This window comes from Halichoeres trimaculatus, unplaced genomic scaffold (genome assembly GCF_033239565.1).
Source record: "Halichoeres trimaculatus isolate MK-OKI-2021-1 unplaced genomic scaffold, fHalTri1.1 fHalTri1_scaffold_4, whole genome shotgun sequence".
Taxonomy (NCBI): Eukaryota; Metazoa; Chordata; class Actinopteri; order Labriformes; family Labridae; genus Halichoeres; species Halichoeres trimaculatus.
Window position 1 is genome coordinate 32,996,073 of NW_027437182.1, and position 9,101 is coordinate 33,005,173.

The window sequence follows — 9,101 nt, forward strand, 5'->3', positions numbered from 1 at the left end:
TATTGCAAAATCATTTTTTCCCAATATAGCGCAGCCCTACTAAAGGTGGGGGATACTGGGAATTTTGGTATTGATCTGATACAAAGTAAATACAGGGTCATTACTGCCAATACCGATACTGATACTTATTAATATTTAAGGTTGATGTATCACCAAACTCTTGGCCTGAAGGTATTTTTATGATTTTTTCTTTTGATTATGTTTTTAAAACCTAGGACAAATTTGGGCAAAGTTTTAAGGTGACTACAAAAAATACTTAAATTAAGAGGCATGATAAAAATCGGTGTTCAGAAACAATACAATGTTAACAAAACACATTTTTCCCAAAACATTGTTTTGTGTTTTTCTCAAACAAATAAAGCGCAAAAAATTGTTTTTACAGTAAAATTAAAACATTTTTTTTTCTGAGGTACAGAGTTTAAGACTACAGTACAAAAACAGACACAGCAGCAGCAGTCAGTGCATGCAAGCGAAAAAAAAAAATAGAGTATTGATCTCTTACACTGGTATCATTTGATATGAATACCAACATTGGTATCCATATCATCCATATTTGGATTGATCCCCCCACCTCTAAGCCCTACAGGCTACATCTAAATTAATTCAAACAGTAAGGTGGATGTTGTACTAGCATGGTTCAATAATGTGAACTAGACTAAGAATAAAACAGTTAGTGGCAGAAACGAAATAAGATTCCACCTACTAATGTTTAGACTGTTCAGTTAACACAGTGAAGATGTGATGATATAACTTGTTAATTTAAATGGCATATGAAACCAAATTTATCCAATGAATCTTTTGTTGTTGTTGTGTTTTTTGTTTTGAGTGTGGCGGTGGCCCTTTGTGTTAATTTGGTGTGACTGTGGAGTCTTCTCTTTTTTATATATATATTTTTTTATTTCTTTTCAGCACAAATAAATAAGAATAAATTACACCTCCGTTTCTCAGATGATCAGAGATGCATGTCTTACTATGGGCTAGTGAGCTAAAGCTAATGGCTTAATGTGTCCACTAGAGGGTGCTGCAGATGAGCAAATCAGACTGAGTGTCTGCTGGGCTGCCTCTCACTGAAACAGTAATCTGAGCTATAAGACAAATACACCTGAAGAGCCTGAAGCTAATTTTGGCCTACAGTTATGTTTGTTTTAGTACTTGAAACATGACTATCAAATAATCCATGAACAATACTCAGTTACTTGCATCTCTCTGCAGAATGTGTGCAAGATATTTGGTGTAAAGTGTGCATGTTTGCTCAGATGTTTGTCTTATAGAGGGTACATGCATCTGGAGCACAGGTGTGAAACTACAAAGAACAGGTCCGGTGCCGGTGGGTGAGAGCACACCTGACTTTTGTTGTGATGATGTATTTGAATAATGTAAGAACACAGACCTCAGTTCATCCTCAGGCATAAAGAAGATGTTGTGGGTTTTATTTCAGAATTTGTCTCCACAAAGCTGAACCTGAGCTAATCCTTAAAGCTTGACCACCTGACAATCCTTTTTCCTCTCTGACACACTGACACATGTACACACTCCCTGAGACCTGGTTTCAACGTTTCTAACAAAGTCTGCATGACAAAGCCCGAGTTACACTCCACTCATCAGCTTTTATTGTAGGAGGATTTGGTCCAGTCACTCTTTTGGACAGCCCAGCTCTTCTCCTCTTTCCTTCCTCCCTGCGTTTCAGTGCTGTGGTTTGTCCGTTGCTTGCGTCCCTCCCCATCCCTGATATTACTCAGGGTGAGCTCAGCCTAATATTGCGCAACCTTCTCTGCTGGGCCTGCTCCAACACAAACCTTTTCTGCCTGGAGAGTGTGTTACCACGGCCCCTCAGCAGTGCCAATGAACACAACTCGGGCAGCAACAGAAAATACACTTTGTGCCATCTGTAATCCGGTGGAGGTTTCTCTGAGCTAGCAGGAACAAGCGATGGCTTCTCTGCCCCTGAATAATGATCACATTTAAAAGATCAATAAACAGTGCTGTTTATGCTGGAACCAGAGACACACTCCTCCCTGACTCACAATCAGGCTTTAAACGCTGATCAGCTGAGCACTCTGACAGAAATGTGAAAAGTTGAATGATATCACTCCTCTTTCTTTGTAACCATCACAAAAATCCATTTGGGAGAGAATATGAAGGAAAAACTTTATCCTTTTGTTTTTTTCTTTGCTCTGCAAGTGAGGAAATAAATCAGAGTAACATCCTCTCAGTTACACTTTATATTAACTACACCCTGTTTAGCATTAGTTAAGCATTAGTTAACGCTTAACTCATCATCTGTAAAGCATTGTTTATACATTAATGCTCATTTGTACCTCATTTACAAACACAGTTATAAATGTTTTATGACGGATTAATATGAGCTTCTGTAATGTGTTAGCTAACTCTTAGTTCATAAATAATGGATTCAACAATTACAAATGAGCTATCATGGTCATTATGAAGCAGTTATAAGTTGTTCATTGTTTTGTGAGCTGATATAAAGTAAAGACTTTTAATCCTCTACAAATTATTTATGAATGACATTTAAGACCAGCAGTGCCTTAAAACACAGAAGTCACAGATATCGATTCAACTGACCCAGACACAACACTAACTTAAACTTGTATTGTAACAAGGACAGTCCAAGTTATCGATACTTTTCAGTTTTCCTCCTGCATCTTAACCTACAAATAGTTTTTTTTACAGCCAGTGTTTAAATGTTACTGTCTGTTTAACTGATACCTGATATTTGTTTCGAGTTTTGCCACTTTAAGTTTGAGAGATCTTTTTCAGTTGTAGAATAGATAAGGCCTTTGTGACTACCTTAATTAATCATGATTTGCTCTGTAATTAGGTGTTCACTAACCCATACTAAATGATAGAATCACAATCTGTAAATGGTTAATAACTAGTTCATAATGACCATAATAGCTCATTTGTAACGATTGAATCCATTATTTATCAAGTATGAACTAAGAGTTAGCTAACACATTACAGAGGCTCATATTATAAAACATTTATAACTGTCTTTTTACATGACATACAAATGAGAATTAATGCATGAACAATACTTTACAGATGATGAGTTAAGTGTTAACTAATGCTTAACTGATGCTAAACAGGGTGTAGTAAATATAAAGTGTTACCAAAATTGACAAAGACAAATCACTATTAGCCTCCTGACTACCAGTGGTTCAAATTTGTCCTCTGTGGAGGACATTTGTAAACCTGAATATCTCCCACTTACTTCACATTCTTGAATAAACTCCTCATGCCATCTACAGAGGATATTTAGGGCTCTTCAATGACACCAAATGTGAAGGGGTGGGGCTTTGGTACCTTTCTCTTTTTCATTAAGGACAATGGCATCTATCAGTGCAAGTGCATTTTATGGGAAGGGGAAAAGTAAGTGTGTAAAACTTTTTATTAAGCAAATTTTGGCTTGAAATTTTGTGGCATATTTTATATGGGGCTCTTAAGAACACATTTACACATCATCTGAATATTTTTAACTGTATTTTAGCACAGTAATTAAGTGTTTAAAAATTGTCCTCTGTGGGGGACATTTGTAGTCATTGACTTCATTTTATTCTGTTTTTGTTTTTTTTGTTTTTGTTTTTTGTTTTTTTTTAAACGACAGGAAAGGGTCTCATTCTTAGAAGCAGAGGGAATTTTACTGTGAACTGTTGATGGAAACTCAGATATTGAGTTGTCTGATGAAGAAGATCAGGATGCAGAGGCAGAAGTAGATGATTCAGAGAGCTCTGAGGATGAAACTCAGGTAGGGCACGCAGATGAAGCAGAACAGCCCATATCTAAGTTAAGTCAGCATCAACTGTGGAGCAAGAATCCAAAGTAAACCTTCAGTTTGTGTTGTAAAAAAGGTCAAACGTTTGTCCAGGTGTCAAGGCTGCTCGCGATTGCTGAGTAGTCACCAACATGCCATCCATCTTCCAGAAATGGTGGACAAAACACATGCATCACGATGTCACTGACCAGGCAGCAAGAGCAAAACATATTTAATGTGCACAAAGTGCAAAGTCTTCCTTTGCGTTTCCAAGAAGGGGAATTGCTTTTTGAAGTGTCACACCAAAAAAGGACAAAAAAACCCAAAACAAAATAGACAAAACAGAAAGGAAGATGGACAGTCATAGGGATGTTAAACTTGTTCTTATGTTCACTTTTTAAAAATTTCTTTGGCACTAACTGATTGCCATCAAAGTTCAATTTCACATGTACGGCGTTCCAATGCCCACCATAGTAGACACATTTTGTTTGTTTTTTTATAAATGTGTTCGGTATTATAATAACCTCACAAAGATTAAGAAATCTTAAAAAGTTTGTGATTGGACAATATTTTTTTCCCTGGCGGTCAGGAGGTTAGGAACTGAGGTATTCTGTTTACTTTTGGTTTGATTGGACAAAAATTTCAGATTAAACTTTCAGATTATTGTATCTGAAGTTGTCTGAAAGACTGCTGCAGCTGTTCTTTGCTCTGTGTTAGTTTTACACAGGGATGGACACTTTCAACCAATCACTGATCATTACAGAGGGAGCATTCCTATTGGCTGTCTTTCTGTGTCTACATGCTCTCAGGCAGGAAAGGTCTGATGCAAGGATGAAGGTCCTAGCAGGAAAAGTTGCTTTCATTGTATCATTTGTATAAATGCACTTTTCATACACTTTTCTAAATTTATTTCTCAGACTTTATCATTGCACTTAGACTAAGAAATAACCCTGATCTGCACCTGATCACATAGCTGTGAAAAGGATTTGTCTCTGCACTAAAACAACTTATGCAACCTGATTGACCAACAGCAACACATTTTATCACTGGGAAAAAATGTAGCTGGCAAAGAAAATAAACATTAAATATTATTAGGAGTAAATGTTTATCTCCACCCAGGGTCTCTGCTACGGTTAGCCAATGGTCAAACTATCTGAAACGTTCACCACATAAAACACCAGCATTCATAGACAAAAGTTACCAACTAACGCACAAAATCTAAGACATTTAAGCGAATGCAGTGAAGTGCACAGGGTCATAGGGTGTCGAAGCAGAGGATTCTGGCACAACTTTGCTGTTTGGAAGGTGCATGGAGAGGAAAAAGAAGTCTAAGAGCGGTCAAAATTCCAGCAACACCTGTAGTAAACTTTATTTTAACCAATGTTTTTTCAGCTTGTGGTCTTAAGAAATTCAGAAACATCCATTTATATTCATCCACTCTCGTGTTACATACACTAATCAGCCATAACATAGTGGCCACTAACAGGTGACACCTGCAGAGGACATGTCTGGCAGCAGGTGAACATTTTGTCCTGATGTTGAGGAGCTGGAAGCAGGATAAATGAAAAAATGAAAAAATCTCAATCCAGTCATCGTCAATCCATGAAGGCCCTACTTCACAAATTCCAGATTTGAGATAAGACAATTCTTTATTTTTCCAACAACAGGGAAATTAATAAAAGATCTCACTGTCAGATACCACAGCAAATATTTAGTGGTGTAGTGGAGTCCATGTCTCACTGATTGGGGCTGATTTTGGCCCTGACCTGAGGAGAGGAGCAGATTATTCAGGTGTTCATAATGGTTCGGCTAACTGATATTAATCACAGGTCAAGAGGAGCTGGAGCCAAAGTTTGTATCCCCATCAGCTGAGAATCCTCACAGAGGACACCTAAAAAAAAACACTGCATTATTCTTGTATTGTATTTTGGAGATATTACAAAGATTGCTTTGAAAACAAAGCCCTGTTTGCTAGCTTAGCTTTAATGCTGCATGCTCATATTTCAGTCACTTGTACTTAAGAATGAGACTAAATGTAGCTTGCGTATTTTCAGGAACATGTTTCACTTTTTTTCCGTTTGGAGCTGTGAGGAGTTTCTAAGTGATCTTGAAAAAGTTTCTAGGTAGGTATATGCCTGATTATAATCCACACTTTAAAATGAGATCATCAGCACTAGTTTGCTGGTTACAGGTTAATTTAAATTACTACTTTTTAGCTTCCTGATCAGGTTGGGCAGGACTGGATTGATTTACGGCACGTCTAAGTCTCTATGACGACAACACGCCAGGTGATGAAGTTTAGAAGTGAAAAGAGCGATCTGTGTTTTTCTCGGCTCAAAATTATTTCTGTGATTAATTTTGTAGCAATGGTGGACACTGGAGCCTAACTGTCAACAGAAAAGGGACAGAAGAGCAGAAGAAAGCTAAACAGGAGAGTGATAGAGCACGAGGAGAGAGAACGAGCTAAAGGCTAATACATGGGTTAATCTTTTTGTGATAATGTTCATTCCAACCCACAGTCAGCAGTTATTCTGCAGTGGTCTGTTCAAACTTGAGAGTCTATCAATAAAATGAAGAGTGAGGTTACGTTAGCTCTGATTGGTAGATGACTGGCAGGACATAACCAGGATTTACTAACGTTACACATTACAGACATGTCTGATGTTACACTTTACAGACATTTATAAGAGCACTGGACTGACAGCTGTGCTTACAATGAATTGCTACTAAACTGCATACAAACTGACAGTGTTTGCTTGTTGTTTTGATAGCATACAGATACATTGGGGCACCAGGCTGCTGAAAGCGCTACATATAGTTGGCTGCTAAAATGTTTGCTTGATGTCACGTTTCGAACCGTAGCGCTGTGTAACTGTACTGATGAATACCTTACCTCAGTGAGTTGTATCCAGTAAAAAGTTGTCCTGAACAGAGAAAATTTGTTTCAATCTAATCCCCATTTAATTCCAAAATAAACACACACCTCTTTAAAAGTAATTTACGACAGTGTGTGCGGAGACTTCGAGTCAGAGGATGTCATGGCATTCTAATTAAGGCACTGTTTACACGACAACGTTTTATCTGAAAACGCTAAAACACAGTGAAAAAAAATCTGTGTTTACAGGGAAATGCTGAGGGGCTGATAACGCTGTAGTAAGCATGCCAGGCCTGTAGGTGGTGCAATAACTGTCTTGTCCAGAAACAGCTTTTGGGAGATCTCCACCAAAGTAGAATTGAGCCGATCATCTGGTGTATTGGTGAATACTAAGAGCAGAAGAGGAGCAACAGAAGCACATTTTGTTAAAGACAGTCAGCAGATTCAGCAGATCTAGCAGCACAAGCACAGCACGGTAGTTCGTGATGATTGTTACTGTTGTCCTGTTGTATGTGCTCGAGCTAAGTGGAGTGTGACGTCAGCGTTTCCACTGAAAACGCCAGCTTACTGTTTACACGGCAACAGTGTCAGCAGCGTTTCAGAAAAATCCCACTCTGGAGGCTGTTTTCAAAAGTTTGCATTTCAGGTCGGCTGAAACACTGTTTCAGTGTAAATGCGAGGCTGAAACGCAACGAAACTTTTGCATTTCACCCTAAATCGGTTGTTGTGTAAACAGCCCATAAAACAGATCCTCATAGCATCTTTAAGTGAGGCTTACACAGATAGGTAGATTCATTATATAAAGCTGCTCTGGGTCAGGTTGCTGATTAGCAGAGCTGAATTGCCAATTATAGCCCATCATTCAAGACAATTTTGATGTCCCGGCAAGTTTTATATGAAGGCTTAAACTCAAGCAACACCTGTGACCTTCATCAGCATCAGGACCCTGATGAGGGCCACAAACGGAAATGTGTTTGGTCTAAACAAAGTTGTTCTCTGAATTTTTGCTGAAGTTTGACCCTCTATAAACTTCTTTATGCTTTCACTTTTGAAGTAAGTAAATTTGTCCCAGAATCCTCTGCTTCTAGCATGTTTTTGTAACCTATGTAACCTATCTTAGCAAAGCATGCAACTCTTTCAATTAAAGCCACATCACAGCAGGTAAAATAATATTAAAATCTATTGTCTATTATGTATTTCTTTTGCTTGGATTTATTTCTGAAAGTAGAAAGAAGAGAAGGCAGTTTCCTCTCTGTTCTCTTGCTAGGGTGACAATGGGTGAATAAAAGTGAAGATAGGTTTAGCGCTGGTGACCCTGTGGCCCCAAAGCACCACGAGCAGAGCCTGCAGCGTTCATGTGAGCTTGAATTATTCCTCTCTGTCAGGAGGAGACAGGAGTCTCCCCCCTGGGAGACGCTTCCTGCACACATCTGGCTCTGGGAGCACATTTTTTTCTCCCCCTTGCGCTCAGATTTTTTGCATTCATCTGCAATGCAACATCTGTAAAAGCCTCTTAACCTCTCCATATTTTTCTTCCTCTTCTCTCTATGATTTGCTGTCTGCTCACCATGCTTACACTCAGAGGCCAAGTCTCTGCAGGCTCCAGATGTTTTGCTGCTCTGTGGTGAAATGACAGGTGGCTGCAGGTAAACCACTCTGAAAAAAAAATGCCATTGAATGTTTCAAAGCCATGCAATATCTCAACAAATAACAGACACAAGAATGAGTGCACAGATCCAGAATCAGATTTTTCACTGATTTACTTTGGAAAGAACTGGATCAAATAATCCATCTCTTCCAGTAAGTTGTGTAATGATGGAAGAATTCAGCTTCAGATTAGTTTTCTGCAGCTCGTGGAGCTAATTGAAACGATTGTTGAGTATTTCCTGTTTACCAGGCTGGATGTGAGAAAAGCCTTTGTATGACAGTAGTCTGTCTGTAAGTCTGGAGACAGCTGATGTCATTTCCTTTACCTAACACCCTTTAAGTCCCACGAACCAACCTGGACTTAACCTGGAAACATCTGGCTGAGATAAGATCGACTTCACATGCTCAAAAAGAAACTTCATGTCTATTAGAGGATGGAAACCCGTCACGGTTTTACACAGAGTCACTGTTTCACAGCTATTATCAAACTGAAGTTTGGTCAAGCAGCCCGTGGCTCCGTGCAGAGAGCGTGTCTGAGATTTAAACCAGGCTCAGGAAAACGCGTGTGGGAGAGCCAGCCAGAAGCTTAATTGTGACTTGTGGCTTATCTAATGGTCTAAATATGTTTTATAAGAGTAGGGGGAGCACTTTGTGTGTACGCCACAGTTTTGATCACAACAGAGCCTGGACCGTAATGACTGCCCATGTGATTACGTTTACCCATGGGAACTGAGCCTGGCTGTGGCAGGGCTACCACACGAGCTACACAGGCATCATTAACCACAGACTTTATAGCTGAGAAGGTCC